Source organism: Schistocerca piceifrons, chromosome 9 (assembly GCF_021461385.2).
Source record: "Schistocerca piceifrons isolate TAMUIC-IGC-003096 chromosome 9, iqSchPice1.1, whole genome shotgun sequence".
Classification (NCBI taxonomy): Eukaryota; Metazoa; Arthropoda; class Insecta; order Orthoptera; family Acrididae; genus Schistocerca; species Schistocerca piceifrons.
In genome coordinates, this window is record NC_060146.1 from 83,524,331 (window position 1) to 83,547,259 (window position 22,929).

The 22,929-nt window shown below is 38.0% G+C and overlaps 1 long non-coding RNA gene across 1 annotated transcript in view; it reads left to right on the plus strand.

Moving 5' to 3' along the window:
- LOC124717238 overlaps positions 1–22,580 on the plus strand; it is a 114,878-nt gene extending 92,298 nt beyond the window's left edge. The window contains exon 4 of the long non-coding RNA XR_007005727.1: positions 22,498–22,580. This is a non-coding gene — a long non-coding RNA (uncharacterized LOC124717238). The remainder of the gene's footprint in view (positions 1–22,497) is intronic.
- Positions 22,581–22,929: the final 349 nt, after the last annotated feature.

Consider the following 22,929-nt stretch of genomic DNA (forward strand, 5'->3'; position numbering starts at 1 on the left):
TCGAACATGCTTTTATTTCATCAACAGCTATGTTGTATTTGACATCATATCTTGCTGATAAATAAGGTGAGAAGGACATATTCTTAATAATAGAAAAATTATCCACTAGTAATACTTGATGGATTTTTTTAAAGTCTATAAAGAAATAATGTGGGAAGGGAATTTAATATTAATTGTAACTAGGTCCTCTAGTTTTGGAGATAAAGTTATTAGATGGCCAGATTATATGGATACTTGAGGCGAAATTAAAGATACACCTGCTAAGGAAGGAAAAATTGTAATAGATGGGATGGAAATTCGTGTACCAGTTGCTAAATATGAATTAAATTAAGAGTTAGAACAACAAGAATATATTCTGAAAAATCCAAAAATTCCAATAACTTTTCATGAACTACAAGATGTAAAAGTTGCAGGGATAAGTGGTAAGAAAAATTTTGAACTTGATGTCACAAATCACTATAAATCTATAGAATTTGACTTACCATATTTCGTATTTTTACATTACAGTCACATCTTAAAAATAATACGTTACTTGACTCTTCATGATTTTGCCACGTTAATCTACAGAGTATGTTGTTGTTGTTGTTGTTGTTGTTGATGTGGTCTTCACTATGGAGACTGCTTTGATGCAGCTGTCTCTGCTACTCTATCCTGTGCAAGCTTCTGCATCTCCCAGTACCCACTGAAATCTACATCCTTCTGAATCTGCTTGGTGTATTCATCTCTTAGTCTCCCTCTTTGTCTTTTACCCTCCACATTGCCCTCCAATACTAAATTGGTGATCTCTTGATGCATCAGGACATGTTCTACCAACCGACCCCTTCTCTAGTCAAGTTGCGGCACAAATTTCTCTTCTCTCCAATTCTATTTAATACCTCCTCATTAATTAGGTGATCTAACCATCTAATCTTCAGCATTCTTCTGTAGCGCCGCATTTCGAAAGCTTCTATTCTCTTTTTGCCTAAACTATTTATCGCTCATGTTTCACTTCCATACATGGCTAAACTCTATACAAATACTCTGAGAAACGACTTCCTGACACTTAAATCTATGCTCGATGTTAACGAATTTCTCTTCTTCAGAAACGCTTCTCATGCCGTTGCTAGTCTACATTTTATATCGTCTCTACTTCAACCATCATCAGTTATTTTGCTCCCCAAACAGCAAAACTCATCTACTACTTTAACCCAGATAGTCCTGAATTATTTGTTTTTCAAAATTGATTTATATCTTATCTACAATGATTCACGAGGTTGTAAGGAAGGAAGTAAAAACAATTTTGAGTACTTATTTTTATTTAGTATTTCCAAAAATGGGCGTCCTTCCGGAAGGACGTCAGGACCATAAGGGAACATGTTTTTAAAGTATATGACATTGCACAATTAACTTGTCTTGGTTCTTATGCTTTCAAATAAACATAAATAAATTTGAATTATGGGCTAAAACAGCTAATAAATACAAAAAACAAAGAAAATAATCTATACACATATTTTATACACTAGTATGATAAGACAAAAAGCAACAAACATGAAGTGGTTCATCAAATTTTACGCACATAGTAGCATTTTCTTTTCCTTTTTTTTTTTGTGGTAACTTCGACATTTCAGCTGCTTCTTCTTTTTTGTTATCTCACCCATTGGTAAATCAGCAACCTAATGTTCTCTTCCTTCAAATCTAGAATCTAGTTTTGCCCTCTTACTAGGACGTCCTCAGCTGGTAGTGACTGTTCTGTTACTTTCAAGAATAGCAGTGACAATTCGATGATGAAATGTCAGATGATCTATGGGTTCTTCATTGTGCGTGTAAAGATCCCAGGCATTTTGCTCTGCAATGACTATAAAATGTGCAATGATTGGGAATACCACTTTTTCCCTCTTACAGAGCATCGATATAGGGATACATTTTGGTCAGCTCGATCTATGACTCCCATATGAGTATTGTAGGAGTGTAATAAGTTAGGTTGAGGCACGTTAATCCTTTTCTTTTGTTCCCTGGAAAATCTTGTTACAGAGCGTATTGGTTGCACTCTGTGAAAGTTGGTGGCTACAGTAACAACATTGTTGTCATTCCAACGTACAATGGAAATATCGGATGCTGAGTCAGAACAAACTTCATATCATCCTCTATCTTCTTTTATCATTTTATCGACAGATGATAGAGTACAATTCTTGGCTGTTTCCTCTTATTGTTCCTGTTCCTTCTACGCCCCTCTCTTTTAGGTGATGTAGTAGTTCAACACTGCTAAAGAGGTTATCAAAATATGTTCGATATGGAACATATGGAAGTAACTGGTCAACATAAGTCATTACCACACCGTACACCATACCTTTCGTTTCATAATCCTTACTACACGTGCCAGCGTTAGGTATTTCCTCATCTTTTGATTCTAACATGTCCAAAAGTTCCATCAGTGTACATCATTATCTGTGAATAGAAAATGACAACATATTACCCTGACGTCCTTCTGGAAGGACGGTTGAAAACATTATTGAATTACAACTAACGAAAACTTTCCATCGTAATATGAACCCATAAATAATATAGGTTAATTCTTGAAGATATTATATGACAGGTTTCAGAATTATTGATGCAATATGAAAGAAAATATACATACACATCCATGACAATGTCGGTCAGTTCGTCCATGGTAAAATAGGCCATATTTTCAAGACACAGTTTCTCACTCACTGTGAACGACAGCGTCAAACTGACTGTAGCAGCGCGCAACTGACTCGACCTACTTCATATAACAATGCGTCACAGTCCGTTGCAACAATGCCTTATTGGCAAAAATATATAATTTCAACAGTGAGTGACGCCGTCCTTCCAGAAGGACGTCAGGGTTATCTGGGTTAAGTGTCTCATTACCTAATCTAATTCCCTCAGCATCACCCGATTTAATTCGACTACATTTCATCATCCTCGTTTTGCTTTTGTTGATGTTCATCTTATATCCATCTTTCAAGCCACGGTCCATTCCGTTCAGATGCCCTTCCAGGTCCTTCGCTGTCTCTAACAGAATTGCAATGTCATTGGCGATCCAAAAATTTTTTATTTCTTCTCCATGGATTTTAAATCCTACTCTGAATTTTTCTTTTGTTTCCTTTACTGCTTGCTGATTGTACAGGTTGAATAACATCAGGGATAGGCTGCAACCCTGACTCGTTCCCTTCCCAAACAGTGCTTCTCTTTCATGTCCCTCTACTCTTATAACTGCCATCTGGTTTCTGTACAAATTGCAAATAGCCTTTCGCTCCCTATATTTTACACCCGCCACCTTCAGAATTAGAAAGACAGTATCCCAGTCAACATTGTCAAAAGCTTTCTCTAAGTCTACAAATGCTAGAAACGTAGGTTTGCCTTTCCTTGATCTATTTTCTAAGTTAAGTCGTAGGGTCAGTATTACCTCATGTGTGCTAGCTTTTCTACAGAATCCAAATTGATCTTCGGCTTCTACCAGTTTTTCCATTCGTCTGTAAAGAATTTCTGTTAGTACATTGCAGCCGTGACTTATTAAACTGATAGTTAGGTAAATTTCACATCTGTCAACACCTGCTTTCTTTGGGATTGGAATTATTACATTCTTCTTGAAATCTGAGGGTATTTCGCCGGTCTCATACTTCTTACTCACCAGATGGTAGAGTTTTGTCAGGACTGGCCTTCCAAGGCTGTCAGTAGTTCTAATGGAATGTTGTCTACTCCCGGGGCCTTGTTTCGACTTAGGTCTTTCAGTGCTCTGTCAAACTCTTCACGCAGTATCATATCTCCCATTTCATTTTCATCTACATCCTCTTCCATTTCCATAATATTGTCCACAAGTACATCGCCCTTGTATAGACCCTCTATATACTGCTTCCACCTTTCTGCTTTCCCTCCTTTGCTTAGAACTGTGATTCCATCTGAGTTCTTGATATTCATACAAATGGTTCTATTTTCTCCAAAATTTTCTTTAATTTTCCTGTAAGCAGTATCTATCTTATCCCTAGTGAGATATGCCTCTACATCCTTACATTTGCCTTCTAGCCTTCCCTGCTTAGCCATTTTTCGCTTCCTGTCGATCTCATTTTTGAGAAGTTTGTATTCCTTTCCGTCTACTTCATTTACTGCATTTTTATATTTTTCCTTTCATCAATTAAATTCAATATTTCTTCAGTTATCCAAGAATTTCTACTAGCCCTCGTCTTTTTAACTACTTGATCCTCTGCTGCCTTCACTATTTCATCTCTCAAAGCTACCCATTCTTCTCCCAATGTATTTCTTTCCCCCATTCTTGTCAATCATTCTCTAATGGTCTCCCTGAAGCTGTGTACAACCTCTGGTTCTTTCAGTTAATCCAAGTCCCATCTCCTCAAACTCCTATCTCTTTGCAGTTTCTTCAGTTTTAATCTACAGTTCATAACCGACAGATTGTGGTCAAAGTCCACATCTGCCCCTGGAAATCTCTTACAATTTAAAACCTGGTTCCTAAAACTAAGTCTTACCTTTATACAATCTATCTGAAACCTTCCAGTGTCTCCAGGCCTCTTCTACGTATACAGCCTTCTTTCGAACAACAAACCAAGTGTTAGCTATGATTAAGTTGTGCTCTGTGCAAAATTCTACCAGGCGGCTTCCTCGTTCATTACTTACCCGCATTCCATATTCATCTACAACTTTTCCTTCTCTTCCTTTTCCTACTATTGAGTTCCAGTCACCCGTGACTATTAAATTTTCGTCTCCCTTCACTATCAGAATAATTTCCTTTATGTGATCATACAGTTCATCAATCTCTTCGTCATCTACGAAGCTAGTTGGCATCTAAACTTGTACTACTGTGGTAGGCGTGGGATTCGTGTCTATCTTGACCACAATAATGCATCCACTGTGCTGTTTATAGTACCTTACCTGCACTCCTATATTTTTATTTATTACTAAACCTACTCCTGTATTACTCCTATTTCATTTTGTATTTATAGCGCTGTATTCACTTGACCAGAAGTCTTGTTCCTCCTGCCACCCAGTTTTACTACTTCCCACTATATCTAACTTTAACCTATCCATTTCCCTTTTTAAATTTTCTAACCAACCTGCCCAATTAAGGGAGCTGACATTCCACGCTCCGATCCTTAGAACGCCAGTTTTATATACTTGATAAATTTCTCCACAGGAGATGTGGAGTATTAAACCTCCAAATAATTTTCTCAAGGCATAGAATGAATTTCTAGATTTTAAATGAGTTACACTACTGAGATCAGACATTGACGTAACTACATATAATTTCATTTCAAATTGTCCAATGTATGTGATTAACATAACTCATAGAAAGAACGTTGTGACTTCACAGAAAATGACTAGGAAACTTTGCGCAACTTTTAATGAAAAAATTCTTTCAGATACTTTTGTGTATATAATAATGTATGGCAAGAAAAATTTAATGTATGGTAAGAAAAATTTAATTTACAATGCACAGTACAGAATACTTACTGAAAAATTTTAACTATATAAATGGATAAGAAACTGAAAAAAACTTCATGTTTGCACTTCCTTTTGAAGCGTTTTCAGAAAGATAAAGGAAATAATAAATGAAAAATCTAGCATGTCAATTAGAATATGTTAGCATTTTGAATTTTCGAAATCGGTTAACATTTGTGTCAGATCGATGTTTGTTTCCCTACACAACCACACAAAACATACGTCTTGCCTTCTCAGGCACCTGTTAGCTGTGAGAGTTTACAGCTCGTATTTATCCGGCGGTATGTGCCCTCTAGCGCTTCCTTCAGTGCTGGCATCAGAGGAAATTGCATATTGACTCTGCTTCATATTGTGCACACATACTCTCTCGCCATTAACTAAGCAGCTAGACTTCATTCAGAGATGGCGCTAAAGCTGCATGAGCATATACTTCAATTTTTACATATAATATTGTTTTTAACCCTATTCCTTTACATTATGTGATTACAATGACTCATACAAAATGTTGTGGGTTAACAGAAAATGACTATAAAACTACATATGTAAAGGAACATTACCTGTTACTTACATTTCATCACTTCAAATTAAATGCGAAATTGCAAACAAAACAATTTATTTACATCTGGAACAAACTGATGAGAATAGCACTTTTAGAATGTACTTTGTCACTCAAATACCAATTATGTATACAAGCTGTGATTGAATACATTTGCTCCCAGAATGCCCCAGGCTGGGAGTGGGTTGGCCACCCAAGCAATGGGGTTCATCAGATATCAATATGCTGCTGATTTTGCTTTGCCCTCAGTTAAAGATTACAGGTGACAGATGCACAAGAAGTGCAGCTGTTAGGAAGCCACTGAAATGAACTTGAAAAAAAAACCTGAGGATGAGAAGATGAGAAAATAACATTCCATCTGGGGGTTTCCTTCATATGGCGCCAAAGGTTTTTGGACTTTTTGGTAGTTAATTAAATTATTTACTTACATTTTATGTTCTTCATCATTAATTATATTTACCTTTTGTCAGACAAAATAATTAATGTATAACAGACGAATGAGATGGTATAAATATTCACATTTTAAAAAAAATTTCTAAGTAATTTGATGTAAAATAGTTGTTTTTAAATGAAAACACCTGATTTTGACTTAGAACTGGAGGTATAGTAGAAGCATTATGTAGGTTCTGGGTAACATTCTTAGAAGATAACGATCTTTTTTACTCACAAAGTGAGACGGTAAGCATCTGAGTGGGCATAGTGGGTGGCAGGAAACTAAGATTTTTTTGGTGGACACAGATGCGAATGTGTCCATTATCAGTGTTTACCTCGTCTAAAAGAGGAGTCTTGGGCCACCTATGTATAGGTTATGGGGTTGGCGATAACAGAGTGGAATCGTTTGGTATGGCAGCTCTGCAGTTTTCGGTTGGGGAAACTAAGGTCAGCGAATGCTTGGAGGTGTTCCCATGTATAGGCGAATGTTATTCAGTGATTCTCGTGCTCGACTTTCTCGACAAACATCAGCTAAGACTGATGTTTTGGAATGCACAGTGGACTCAGTGGGACTTTGTTTCAATCCAGGGGAACAGTTGCAAATGAGAATGGCGCAAGGTTTACCTATCATGGGAATGAGACCAACTAAACTGCATACGTTTCCAGTAAAGATCGATCAGCAGCATAAAATACCAGGAAGTGGAGAAAAGATAGTGTGGGTTTCAGAGGATATCGATTTGCCGATTGAAACATTATAAATGGTTCAGCCACTTTTAAGCAATGAAAATTTGGACAACTCACATTCCTTTTTCCGCAAGAGTTTCGCACATGCGAGTGACAGGGTAACAGATGGTTCCGGTTAGTGTGGATAACTTTGGCAGGCAAGAGGTAACGCTGTCAAAGGGTGCAATGAGAGCCATTCTGGAGGTCTTGAAACATGAGGATTTCGATAGTTTGAGCCTAGAGGCAAGCGACGAAGAAACATCGATACAGAAGTGTTATGAGGCAAAATAGGTCATTTGAAGGCCTGTGGTCGAATGGCCATGACGAACTTGTTGTTGAGAATTAGTGGTTTATTTTGTGCAAACGGAGGGTTACTGGCAACCCTGCTGATGCAACATCACTTACTGACAGGGGATAGTGCACCAATTTATATGAAGCCATACTGTATAGCAAAGTAGCTACAACATTTATAGAAGAATTTATTCAACAACTACTACTGTTTGGGGTTGTTGAACCGAATGATTGTCCCTGCAGTACAAATGTTGTCGTCGTGTCGACAGATTCGGCTAACGGGACACAGAAAAACAGATTTTGCTTTGACTACAGATATCTAAATGGGCGAACGGTGTCGGATGCTTATCCGATTCCAAGAAAACTTTGGATAATCTGGGTCAGTGACGATTCTTTACCATTATGGACCCCAGGAGTGGATACCATCAGTTAGAGGTGGCCCCTGAAGATAGGTCGAAAACGACTCTTACCGTCGCAGCAGGACATTTTCGTGCCAGTTGGACTAACGAACCGACCTTCCACTTTTCAGCGGTTGTTCGATGACGTACTGAGAGGATTAAAGCGAAAACTCAGTTTTGTCTAACTCGATACTATAGATGTCTATTCAAAGGATTTACTAGATATGTGACAAATTCGGCGGATGATTTTAGTAGACTACGATCGGCACGTTCGACTTCAAGTGCGGACAAGTGCCATTTTGCCCAAAGTCAAGTAAACTATCTGGGACACGTGGTTAGTGAGCGTGACGTACAGACCAGTCCTCGACTTACAGATGGTCCTCGTCTTACAGGTGCAGGTCTGAATTATCCGATACCACAAACAACTAAGCGAAAAATGGTTCAAATGGCTCTGAGCACTATAGGAATATCTGAGGTCATCAGTCCCCTAGAACTTAGAACTACTTAAACCTAACTAACCTAAGGACATCAGACACATCCATGCCCGAGGCAGGATTCGAACCTGCGACCGTAGCGGTCGCGTTGTTCCAGACTGAAGTGCCTAGAACCGCTCGGCCACTCCGGCCGGCCAACTAATCAGGTACAGTCGTTGACCGACATCTGTAATTATTATAGATAGTTCATGAAAGACTTTGTGGAAATAGCCTGACCGTTGAACAAGCTACTGAACAAGGGGTGAAATTTCGTTGGTCACAGCAATGTCAGGAGGCTTTTGAAAATTTGAAAGGGACGTTAGTTTTGGATCCAGTATTGGTTTTTCCGGATTTCTTAATAGAGTTTATCCTTTCAGGTGGTGGTACAAATGAAGTACTCGGTTCTATTTTGGGGCAGATGGTAGATGGTCAGGAACATCTGGTAGCTTATATTTCAAGGCACTTAAACGAGGTGGAGCATAACTACTCAACAATGGAGAAAGAGATGATGGCTGTCATATGTTATATTACGAATTTTCGATGTTATCTGTATGGTAGGAAATTTAAGGTTGTGGCAGCCCATGTCTCATTGAAATGATTGCTTGGTTTGAAAGATCCGTGTATTAGATTAACTTAGGAGGGGGGCCACTTAAGCTTAATGAATTCGAGTAAGAGATAATCCAAAAGCCAGGAAGATCACACGCAAACGCAGATTCGTTAACTCATAGGGTAGCAATGTTAAATACGCTAGAGAAGAGCACTGAAGAATGATAGTGGGCACAGGCAACGGCTCTCGAGTGCCAGGCATTTAAGTCACAGAGACATTTCGTTATGCACGAGGGTTTGTCGTGAAAAACGACAAGATGAGGACACATATGGTGGTTCCAGAGGGTCTTCGAAAGAAAGGTTTACCGCAAACTTACTACCATATGTTGTCAAAGTCGTGGTGGGCGACTTGCGACAGACACGTAGCAGAGCAGTTTTGGTGGACGAATGGGAAGAACGACATGGAGAAGTGTATTAATGGCTATGTGCCATGCGCGCAAAAGGCCGACATTACACATTGGAGAGTCCCATTGCAAAGGTTTTCTTTATTAGTGTAGAATGCCCTCGGGCCATTTAACAGAACACCGGCAAGAAATAGGTACATGCTCACGATGGTAGATCTATTTCTCGATTTTTGGCAATGACACTAATGTCCGACCAACGGGCTGGTACTGTAGTGCAGCCGTTAGTAAACAATAGATAGTAAATTCTGGAGTTTCTGGGGACATAATTACGGGTGAGGTACGAATTTATCTCGGATTTAAGGAAACAACTATCCCATGTGTCGCATATCTGGAAGTTATGGACGAATCCATTTCATCTTCAGAGCAATGTCAGAACGGAACTTGTGCGCAGGACAACTGCAAACGTGTTGAACTATTACGTAGGTTCCAGGCACAACAATTGGGACCCCTGTTTACCTTATGTAGAATGGCCTGTAATTTGAAAGTTCATACTGCCATGGGCTTGTATCCATCTGAGGTGGTGTATGGTATGAAAATGCCATCTCTGTCTCACGTTTTGATTCCTAAATTAGGGCCCAATGGTGAGTCGGTGAGGAAGTTTGCCAGAAGAATTAGGGAAGTTGGGAGGAATGTACAAATGGGAAACACAAAAGCGTCAGAGCGCCAGGGACAAACGAACAGTCTCATGAGAAAATTGGTTCAATGCCACGTGTGGCACTGTGTCATTGTTACTAATCACCATATGTCAAAGGGGGAAACAAAGAAATTTTTAACAAAACACCAGGGACCATACCAGGTCGTGGAAACTACCTCACCACTCTACGTGAAGATTCAGTTCCCCACAGAAACGCCGCCTATTATACACGTCAGTCACATAAATTCGTTTAAAGGAATCGTGGAGGGGATTTTACAGTAACCGGCAGTCAACCAGAACGAAAGTGACGAAGGGCAAAAAGGAGGAACATGGAATTGTTGAGTAACGCAAGGTGAATGATGTGCCGTATATGCTAAGGTCGCGTAAGTAAGTTGTGTAGTTGTAATTTGTCGGGTTTCCCTTTTTTTTGGTTTATTAAGTTTAGTAAATCAGAGGTTATGTATTTTAATACCATAAGGATATTTGTTGTTTTTTCCAGACTTGTTAGTTTTTCATGTCGATTTTTTTTGTGGACTTTGCATTTTCGGAAGGATGGAGTGGATGCTAGAGTAATTTTGTTCTACAGGTGGCGAATACGTAAGAACATCCTGGGGAATGATGGTCCCGCTTTTGCTGTTTGCAAGGGCGAGGAAGGGCAGTTAGCCGTTTTTCAGCCTCTAGAACCAGGTGTGATGTTCTGGAGACAACCGGATTTGTGGCTTACTAGTCATATATGGACTCTAAAACCAACAGCGGAGATTTGGGAGATTTTGAAAGAGTTGCTTTCGGGCGGACAGTCATTTTGCCATTCTTTCTGGGTCTAGAACCGGAGAGAATGATGAATGTTTAAGTTGCAGGCCAACTGCGAATCCCTTCTGGTGATGGATACTGGCGGCCAACCCCGCTGAAACCACCTCCAACCTCCTCTGCACGGTCTCGTCATAGCTGTGGAGGGGTAGGCCACACTGTGGAGCTGCACAGGAGCTAAGACCGAGAGGGCTGCTAGCCTCCACTCTCTGGGTGACATCGGCCAGCAGACTGCAAGCAGGGCTAGGGCTCGAGCTCACGGCCTCCCCGATATATTGAGCAACCAGTAAAGAAAACAAAAAAAATTTGGTGTAGGAATGAAAATCCATGGAGAAGAAAGAATAACTTTGAGGTTTGTCAACAACATTGAAATCCTGTCAGAGACCTGGAAGAACAGTTAACGGAATGAAGAATGTCTTTGAAGAAGGAGGATATAATACGAACATCAACAAAAGTGAAACGAGGATAATCGAATGTAGTCCAATTAAATCAAGTGATGATGGGTGAATTATATTAGCAAATGAGACACTGAAAGTAGTAGATGAATTTTGCCCTTTGGCGAGTAATATAACTGATGATGGTCGAAGCAGAGAGGATACTAAGTGTGAGGAATCTTTTTCTAAAAGTATGGAGTTTACCTATGTATGGAAGTGGAACATGGATGAAAAATAGTTTGGGCAAGAAGAGAATAGAAGCTCACAAAATGTGATGCCACAGAAGGTCGATGGGCAGAGCATGTAACTAATGAAGTGGTACGGAATAGAATTGAGAAGAAGAGGAATTTGTGGCTCAATTTGACTAGAAGAAGGGATCAGTTGGCAATAGACATTCTGTGACACCAAGGGATCACCAGTTAGTATTGGAAGGAAGCATGGAGGGTGAAAATGGTATAGGGACACCAAGAGACAAATACACTAAATAGATTCAGAATGATGTGGGTTGCAGTACTTCCTCCGAGTTGAAGGAGTTTGCTCAAGGTAGAGTAGCATGGAGAGCTGCTTCAAACCAGTATCTGGATTGAAGACCACAACGACAAAAACAACATGCATTATCATCTTTTTCTTTGCAAGATTCAGTTTGTGGATTTATTCCTTGATCTCCTCAAACTAACCTTTCATCTAATTTGGGCCCAGATCAGAAAAACTATAGCCAGGTAGGTGCATTTCAAAAGGTAATTCATTAAAAATTATGTTAACCTATCCTCCTCCACATTTTTCACTTTGACAGAATGTGTGTGCCAAGTTATTTAAAAACCAAATCAAAAAGCGTATTTCTTTTGAATTTTTGATATTAAAATTATTACCACTTCTTCATTATGAGAATATTTATTTACAGCTAATCTTTCTCATTTAATAACTGTTGATCCATCGATTGAATCTCCAACATCATTCATCGAAATATACTCAATTGGTCTTTCTGTATGTTTTTCATGAAACCTTCACTTTGCTTGCATCTGAAAAATCTGAACTTGAAAGTGGTTGTCTTAACTTTGGAAAAAAATCTTCAGGACTTTCTTTTATCAGATTTTTATATTTTTTGCCATTACTTGATCTTGTTTTATTTAGATTATGATCAGAATAAATTGCTCCTGAATTGAATAATATAACAACACAATTTGATAAATTAACAGCTTTAAATTCCTACCCATATGACTCATAGTAATGTATTGTTTAGTTAACAGAGAAATTAATTCACCTGTGGTTTCGTATTTTTTCTACCAACAGTTAGTAAATTTCCCTCTAATTATACTGGTAATCTATCAAAAAAATGTTCAAATGTATGTGAAATCTTATGGGACTTAACTACTAAGGTCATCAGTCCCTAAGCTTAGACACTACTTAACCTAAATTATCCTAAGGACAAACATATGCACCCATGCCTGAGGGAGGACTCAAACCTCCGCTGGGACCAGCCGCACAGTCCATTACTGAAGTGCCTTAGACCGCTCAGCTAATCCCAAGTAGCGGTAATCTATCAATGTATTTAAACATGCCATTAGTTTTCAAAGCAAAAACTTTTTTCATTATGATTAATATATTTTAACGTTCTTTGGTTATAGAGAGGTCACCAGATAAATGTATACACATTTTAAGGAACAAAAAGTATTATTTATTTGTTTATTTTACAATTAATAATTGATCACACATGTTGTACAGCCTTCAGCTTAGCACATGGTTACTTTAAATGATCAATGTTGGTGGCTATACACATACCAGAACGAAGAGAGGTCCCCACAACTACGTCAGTAAATGTTACAGTGGAGGCCACTATCTATGTCACTGTAATCTGCTGGCGAAGTTCTTCCAGTGTGCGTGGCTTACGTCGACAGATGATATCTTTCACAGTTCCCCAGAAGTAAAAGTCCATAGGTGTTAGATCTGGCGACAGTGCTGGGAACTCAGTCGGCCCTCTTCCTCCATTCCAACGCCCCAGGAAATTGTCATCCCAGAAAGCTCGTATGGCTAGGTGGTAGTGTGGTGGTGCCTCGTCCTTATGGTAGAAGACCTCTTCATCAGCTCCATAAGGTGCACGAATACCTGGCAAAAATGATGTGTGTAACATTTCTAGGTACACTTCTGCAGTGACAGTAGCATCAAAGAAAATGGGTCCTACTGAGACCCTATATGATAGTCCACACAACACACGAAGCCCTGCTAGATTGTCTGCTTTATCCATATAACATGCGGATTTTGCTGTGCCCAGTACACACTGTTATGCCGATTCAGGGTTCTCTTAAGTTTAAATTGTATCTCGTCACTCCACATTACCTTCGTCACAAGTTCTTCATCATCAGTTACCATTTGCTGATACCATTTGAAAACTCCATTCTGCAGTGAGGGTCATCATCGTTAATCGCGTGCAGTAATCGTGGAATGTAAACTTTCCACTTTGCAGCTTTCTGAATTCTTCATACAACTGTACTGATAACCCCCACTTCATGTACACATTGAGAATCAGACTTCTGTGGAGAATTAACAAACATTTCCAACATGAGAACTGACAAAGCAGGACTTGTAGCTGTATACTGTCTTCCTGATCTTACTTTGTGAATATCACAAATCGTTCCACACAATTCAAACTTGGGAGTGATGCATTAAACTGTTAGGTAGGTTGGCGATCCTGGTTCAGATTCCCATTTCCACCGACATTACACTTCAACAGCATTATCAAACTTGAAAAACCACTTCACAATACATTTTCCTTGTTCGAAAGTCAAGCATGCTCCAGCCATCCTGTTTTCTCAATCCTGAGATGGAAGTACTAACAACTGTTGAGCTAAAGAGCATACTATAACACACTCACAACTCAAATCGAACGATAATATCGATATCTCGATAGAGCGTGATAAAGAGTATATACATTTCTCTGGATGACTGTACTTATTTGTCAACTCTTACCTTCAGTGTGACCTACCTTTTTTCTATTTCTAATTTTTTACATACTTTTTCAGTGTATCCTGTCTTTCTGATTCACTTACTGTAAAGTCATACTAATCAGGATGAGTGCAAAACAATAGTTGACATTCCACTGGAATGATTGTTCATATTGGAGTGTAGAAGGTGTGAGACTGACGATATACCATCAAAGTTTTGGGAAAACATCATCCATTTATTCCCAAAGATAGCAAGAGCTGACAAGATCGAGAACTATAGCATGATCAGCTTAACAGCACATGCATCCAAGTTGCTGACAAGAATGATAAACAGAAGAATGGAAAAGAAAACTGAGGACCTATTAGATAACGATCAGTTTGGCTTTAGGAAAGGTAAAGGCACCAGACTGGCAGTTTCGAAGTTGCACTTGATAATGAAAGCAAGACTAAAGCAAGATCAGTACATGTACATAGGATTTATCGACCTGTAAAATGAGATCGATAATGTAAAATGATTCAAGATGTTTGGAATCTTAAGAACAATCAGGGTTAGCTATAGGGATAGACAAGTAATTACAATATGTACAAGAACTTAGAGAGAACATTAAGACTGCAAGACCAAGGACGAAGTTCTCACATTAAAAAGAATGTAAGACAGGGGTGTGGCCTCTTGCCCCTATTGTTCAATATATGCATCGAATCAGCTGTGTTGGAAAGAAAGAAAGGTTCAGAAGAGGGATTAAAATTGAAGGTGAAATGATATCAATGGTAAGATTCGCTGATGACATTCCTGTTCTTATAGAAAGTGTAGAACAGTTGCAGGATCAGTCGAATGGAATGATGGGTTCAATGAGTAAAGAATGTGGACTGGAAGTAGATCAAAAATTGACAAAAGTAATGAGAAGCAGTGGAAATGAAAACAGCGAGAAATTTAACATCAGAATGGGGCATCAAGCAGTAGACATAATTAAGAAATTCTGCTACCTATGTAAGAGATTAACCCATGAGGGATGGAGCAAGCAGTATATGAGAACTATACTAGCGCTTGCAAAAAGGGCATTACTGGCTAAGAGAAGTCTTTTAATATCAAACATAGACTATAATTTGAGTATCCAATTTTTGAGAATGTACATTTTGAGCACAGCATTGTATGGTAGTGAGATTTGGACTGTGAGAAAACCGGAACAGAAAGAATCGAAGCCTTTGAAATGTAGTGTTAGAAGAATATTGAAAATTAGGTGCAATGATAGGGTAAGGAATGAGGAGGTTCTCCACAGAATCGGCGAGGCACACATGGGAAACTATGGCATGTGGAACGGATAGGATGATAAAACCTCTATTAATATTTTGGGGAATATCTTCCATGGTACTAGAGGAACATATATGCTGATTAGCCATATCATTATGACCACTAATCTACTATCAACATAAACCCAAGCAGGCATTAGCAGCATCGTCTTGCGAGCAATGACTACTAATCAGACACACGCATGGTGCATTTAGTACCGGAGATATTTCTGTCCATGTGTTGAATGGGGAAGGTGCGCAATGTATGTGAGTTTGACCAAGATCAGGTTGTAATGACCTGAAGGCTTGGCAAATGCATTTTGGGAACTGGTTGCAGCAGCTAGATGATTGGATTCGTGCAACTTTATCACAATTTCTGGAACCCAGTGTGCACACATCTTCCGCTACTGTAAAAGTTCAGTCAGAATTTCATGCACAATACTTTAAGGAACCTAAGAAACTAAGAACCTACGAACCCCCCCATGAACCATGGACCTTGCCTTTGGTGGGGAGGCTTGCGTGCCTCAGCGATACAGATAGCCGTACCGTAGGTGCAATCACAACGGAGGGGTATCTGTTGAGAGGCCAGACAAACGTGTGGTTCCTGAAGAGGGGCAGCAGCCTTTTCAGTAGTTCCAAGCGCAACAGTCTGGATGATTGACTGATCTGCCTTGTAACAATAACCAAAACGGCCTTGCTGTGCTGGTACTGCGAACGGCTGAAAGCAAGGGGTAACTACAGCCGTAATTTTTTCCGAGGGCATGCAGCTTTACTGTATGATTAAATGATGATGGCGTCCTCTTGGGTAAAATATTCCAGAGGTAAAATAGTCCCCCATTCGGATCTCCGGGCGGGGACTACTCAAGAGGATGTCGTTATCAGGAGAAAGAAAACTGGCGTTCTACGGATCGGAGCGTGGAATGTCAGATCCTTTAATCGGGCGGGTAGGTTAGAAAATTTAAAAAGGGGAATAGATAGGTTGAAGTTAGATATAGTGGGAATTAGTGAAATTCGGTGGCAGGAGGAACAACACTTCTGGTCAGGTGACTACAGGGTTATAATTACAAAATCAAATAGGGGTAATGCAGGAGTATGTTTAATGATGAATAGGTAAATAGGAATGCGGGTAAGCTACTACAAACAGCATAGTGAACGCATTATTGTGGCCAAGATAGATACAAAGCCCACACCTATTACAGTAGTACAAGTTTATATGCCAACTAGCTCTGCAGATGACGAAGAAATTGACGAAATGTATGATGAAATAAAAGAAATTATTCAGATTGTGAAGGGAGACGAAAATTTAATAGTCACGTGTGACTGGAATTCGAGTGTAGGAAAAGGGAGAGAAGGAAACATAGTATGTGAATATGGATTGGGGCTAAGAAATGAAAGAGGAAGCCACCTGGTAGAATTTTGCACAGAGCACGACATAATCATAGCTAACACTTGGTTTAAGAATCATGAAAGAAGGTTGTACACATGGAAGAACCCTGGAGATACTAAAAGGTATCAGATAGATTATATAATGGTAAGACAGAGATTTAGGAACCAGGTTTTAAATTGTAAGACATTTCCAGGGGCAGATGTGGACTCTGACCATAATCTATTGGTTATGACCTGTAGATTAAAACTGAAGAAACTGCAAAAAGGTGGGAGTTTACGGAGATGGGACCTGGATAAACTGAAAGAACCAGAGGTTGTACAGAGTTTCAGGGAGAGCATAAGGGAACAATTGACAGGAATGGGGGAAAGAAATACAGTAGAAGAAGAATGGGTAGCTTTGAGGGATGAAGTAGTGAAGGCAGCAGAGGATCAAGTAGGTAAAACGACGAGGGCTAGTAGAAATCCTTGGGTAACAGAAGAAATATTGAACTTAATTGATGAAAGGAGAAAATATAAAAATGCAGTAAATGAAGCAGGCAAAAAGGAATACAAACGTCTCAAAAATGAGATCGACAGGACGTGCAAAATGGCTAAGGAGGGATGGCTAGAGGACAAATGTAAGGATGTAGAGGCCTATCTCACTAGGGGTAAGATAGACACTGCCTACAGGAAAATTAAAGAAACCTTTGGAGATAAGAGAACGACTTGTATGAATATCAAGATCTCAGATGGAAACCCAGTTCTAAGCAAAGAAGGGAAAGCAGAAAGGTGGAAGGAGTATATAGAGGGTCTATACAAGGGCGATGTACTTGAAGAAAATATTATGGAAATGGAAGAGGATGTAGATGAAGATGAAATGGGAGATATGATACTGCGTTAAGAGTTTGACAGAGCAGTGAAAGACCTGAGTCGAAAGAAGGCCCCCGGAGTAGACAACATTCCATTGGAACTACTGATGGCCTTGGGAGAGCCAGTCCTGACAAATCTCAACCATCTGGTGAGCAAGATGTACGAAACAGGCGAAATACCCTCAGACTTCAAGAAAGAATATAATAATTCCAATCCCAAAGAAAGCAGGTGTTGACAGATGTGAAAATTACCGAAAAATCAGTTTAATAAGTCACAGCTGCAAAATACTAACACGAATTCTTTAGAGTCGAATGGAAACACTAGTAGAAGCCAACCTCGGGGATGATCAGTTTGGATTCCATAGAAACACTGGAACACGTGAGGCAATACTGACCTTACGACTTATCTTAGAAGAAAGATTAAGGAAAGGCAAACCTACGTTTCTAGCATTTGTAGACTTATAGAAAGCTTTTGACAATGTTGACTGGAATAGTCTCTTTCAAATTCTAAAGGTGGCAGGGGTAAAATATAGGGAGCGAAAGGCTATTTACAATTTGTACAGAAACCAGATGGCAGTTATAAGAGTCGAGAGACATGAAAAGGAAGCAGTGGTTGGGAAGGGAGTAAGACAGGGTTGTAGCCTCTCCCCGATGTTGTTCAATCTGTATATTGAGCAAGCAGTAATGGAAACAAAGGTATTAAAATTCATGGAGAAGAAATAAAAACTTTGAGGTTCACCGATGACATTGTAATTCTGTCGGAGACAGCAAAGGACTTGGAAGAGCAGTTGAATGGAATGGACAGTGTGTTGAAAGGAGGATATAAGATGAACATCAACAAAAGCAAAACAAGGATAATGGAATGTAGTCTAATTAAGTCGGGTGATGCTGAGGGAATTAGATTAGGAAATGAGATATTTAAAGTAGTAAAGGAGTTTTGCTATTTGGGGAGCAAAATAACTGATGATGGTCGATGTAAAGAGGATATAAAATGTAGACTGGCAATGGCAAGGAAAGCGTTTCTGAAGAAGAGAAATTTGTTAACATCAAGTATAGATTTAAGTGTCAGGAAGTCATTTCTGAAAGTATTTGTATGGAGTGTAGCCATGTATGGAAGTGAAACTTGGACGATAAATAGTTTGGACAAGAAGAGAATAGAAGCTTTCGAAATGTGGTGCTACAGAAGAATGCTGAAGATTAGATGGGTAGATCACATAACTAATGAGGAAGTATTGAAGAGGATTGGGGAGAAGAGAAGTTTGTGGCACAACTTGACCAGAAGAAGGGATCGGTTGGTAGGACATGTTCTGAGGCATCAAGGGATCACCAATTTAGTATTGGAGGGCAGCGTGGAGGGTAAAAATCGTAGAGGGAGACCAAGAGATGAATACACTAAGCAGATTCAGAAGGATGTAGGTTGCAGTAGGTACTGGGAGATGAAAAAGCTTGCACAGGATAGAGTAGCATGGAGAGCTGCATTAAACCAGTCTCATTACTGAAGACCACAACAACAACAACAAGAAATGGTATGAGATGATTATAAAATCGTGTAGCGTCTGCCATCCTGATTTTTCTGCACCACGTTATTGTTCTACGTTGTGACATTTGTATGACCATCTTTAAATGTTCTAAATGATCTACACAATTTTTTACTCATTTCTGAATCATTTACTTTTATTCTGATCTATTTATGTTACACATACACATACACAGACACACACACACACACACACACACAGTCACACACACACACACACACACACACACACACACACACACATATATATATATATATATATATATATATATATATATATATATATATATGCTCCTCTTTTTTACTCATTAGTCTTCAGGCTGGTTCGATATGCACTGCCACAGATTCCTCTCTTAGGCCAACCACCAACTTATATGCCAAACTTCGCATTCCCCTACAGCTTTTACCCTTTGCAGAACCCTCTAGTATCATGGAAGTTGTTCCTGATATTGTATCACCATGTCGCTTTTTCTTTTCGATGTTTTCCCATATGTTTCTTTCTTAGGCGATTCTACAAAATCTCTTCACTCCTTACCTTAACAGTTAACGTAATTTTCAAATTCATTCTATGGTACCACATTTCTAGCACTACAACTCTTCTTTTTTCAAGTTTCTCTACAGTCTTTCATGTGCTGTGCTCCTGATTTATATTCTCAATTGTTTCAGCCTAAAACTAAGGTCTGTGTTTGATCAATGATGACCTGTTTGTCGTTGCAAGATTGACTCTTCCGTCCTCCTTGCTTCATCGGCCATTTGTTACTTTGCTTCCAAGGCAGCAGGCTACCTTGACTTCATCTACTTGGTGGTCACCACTTCTGATGTTAAGATTATTGCTAATCTGTTTTCACCTACTCTTGATTACTTTTGTCTCTCTTCAGTTTTCTATCCATATTCTGTACTAATTAGACTGTTCATTCCACTCAACAAATCCTGTAATTCTTCTTCACTTTCATTAGTTAGAGGTAGGTCATCATCGAATTTTATCACTGATTGGCTTCACTATGAATTTTAATCCCACTCTTAAACGTTCACTTTATTTCTGCTGTTGCTTCTTTGATGTATCGATAAATTGTAAGGGCAATAGACTTTATCCGTTTTTGTCCGAATACTTCATTCTCGGTCTTACATTCTTATTGATGCCCCTTGGTCCTGGTATATATTGCGTCTTATTCGTGTTTGCCTGCAGCTTGAAAGCTATCCACTATATTCATATGCATGTTGCTAAGCAATTATGTGAATCATAGTACCTATGACCTATGTTTCATTTTGACAGAATATACTTATATTGCGATGGGGACTGCAAGGATTGTCTCTAGCCAGCACTTTTACAATTTAGCATAGCCAACCAATAATACGGTTTGGTGCGGACACATGAGTTCACTGTGCCGGCATACCTCACTGCACAAAAAGTCACTGCCTCTTCTTCTGCCAGCTTCAGTGACACTGAGATGTGCACACTGATGCTACACCGTCAAGGCATCTGGTAACATGGTTGTTCAGTCAAGTTGTACTGCATAATTATAAGTTACATAGCATCGTTTGTAATTGTATTTCACAAGGGCAACGCTAGTGCGTTGGTCGAATTTGTCTCTATGTTATCGATATGTAATTGTATGTCATTATCTTCCTATGCATTAAATAATTTTACAGCTGTCTGTTTGATTATGTTAATATTTTTCAGTCTTTTGTAAATTTATGGGTGTGTAAATTACACATGGTCCGTTGAAGGCCATATCTATGTACACTGATCACCCAGAACATTATGACCAACGACCTAATAACCGGTAAATCCTATTTTGGCAGAGATAACAGACACAAAGTGTCATTGTACAGAAGCAGTCAAGGCTTAGTAGGTTGCTGGAAGGAGTTGCCACCACAATTGCACACACGAGCCACCTAATTCCCATAGATTCCAGGGATGGGGGCAACTAGCTCTAACGCCACATTGTTACACATCTAAGTATATGTTCATCACAATTAAATTTTAAGAAACTCTACAAAATAATGTATAGAAAATAAAGTTTGACCAAATTATTAACCAAGATGACAAGATAACAAATGGCACAGCATACAGTGGTAATTTGACATAAGTGACCTTTGTATGCTTTACAGTTTTCATCTTGGTTAATAATTTTGATGAAGAAATAGGTCAATGTATGAAACAGTTATTAGCAACCAGTTGGCTGTAATTCCTATGTTCAAGCTTATATTTCGTTGCAGATCGACAGCCATGTTTAAAACTGTAATTGACATGTTTTAATTTCTTAGAGAAGCCATTACCTAACTAAAGGTAAAGGAACTGAAAGTCATAAATTTGTCCAACTAGAATTCACTAATAAATCCATTGCAATTGAAACTTGTGACGTTCTTAAAAATAACTTCACTGTAGATGAACTTCATGATTTTTGAATATTAGAAAATTTAAATGACTACTATCAACTAATGAACATAACTGAATCATATTTTTACGAAACAATAAGAAACAGAAAAATCGAGAATCCATTACTTTTCAAAAATACTGAACGCAATGATATAATTTTTGAAAATAAAAATTGAGAACAAGAGTTGATAACTATATCTACAGAAATGCATTTAAAGAGAGGTTACAAACTCTTTTTTCCAATAATAATATAAACCCAATTGAGGCAAGTCATTTCTTAAATTTACATTTATTTGAGTAGTTGTCTTTAGGTGTTTGATTCTTATTAAACCAATTTAAATCTTTAATTTCTTGACAATTTTTAATATTTTTAAGTTTACATCAGCTAATGAATACTATATTCTTTGTTTTTTTCCAATGATAATAATACTTTTGAATGTTCTATCCCTGGAGTTCATTCTTTATTACAATTTTTGGAAACATGTTTCCATACAAAAAAAATTGATTTTTGGATATCTCTATGGTATGCATTCAAACAAGGTCCACACATTCTTCTGTAACAAAAATTTGTATATTTCTAAGATGAAAAATTATTATTTGATTCCTCAACCAAACAATTCTTACGTATCTCAAATTGAAAGACTTTCCTTTATAAATAAAAAAATTATTAGATGTAATAAAAAAGAAACTGGGTTAATATTTAATCTGAAAAGCAAAATTTTCTTAAATGTGGGGTTTTGTACGCTGTAAAAAATTTTTGATAACTGACTTACATCATTTCCATGTTCAGTATAGATTTATGATTTTTATAGTTTCTTATTAATTTTTATAATCCGTTAAAATTTATAACTTTTATGATGTTTTGTTAATTTTTGTTCATGAAATTCAATTTTTTATTTAATTTTTTGCAGAATAGGAATGGGTTGCTTAAACTGATGGCTGCAAAAAAATAAAAATATGAAAATCAGAATCATCAATTAAAAGTGATAAAAATGAAACTGAGAAATAAAAATTACAAAAATTAAAATGTACATAAATAAAAACAAAAAACCTGAAAAAACATGTTCATATTCTTAAAATTTTACTTTAAGGAATTTGTTTTTCATGTACATATTTTTTCCTTGATTCATATTTTTCAATTAACTGATTTTCAGTCATTTTCATATTCAGTTAAATGTGTGGGTTTTCTGATAATTTCATATTCAGTTAAAACATATATTTTTATAATTTTTTATTTATTTTCTTAATGAAATTTTATTTTAACTTGATATCTGTAAAAGTAAAAATTGTATGCTTAAAACTAATCTGGAATGCAATTATTATAGATAGAAAATGGGGCTACA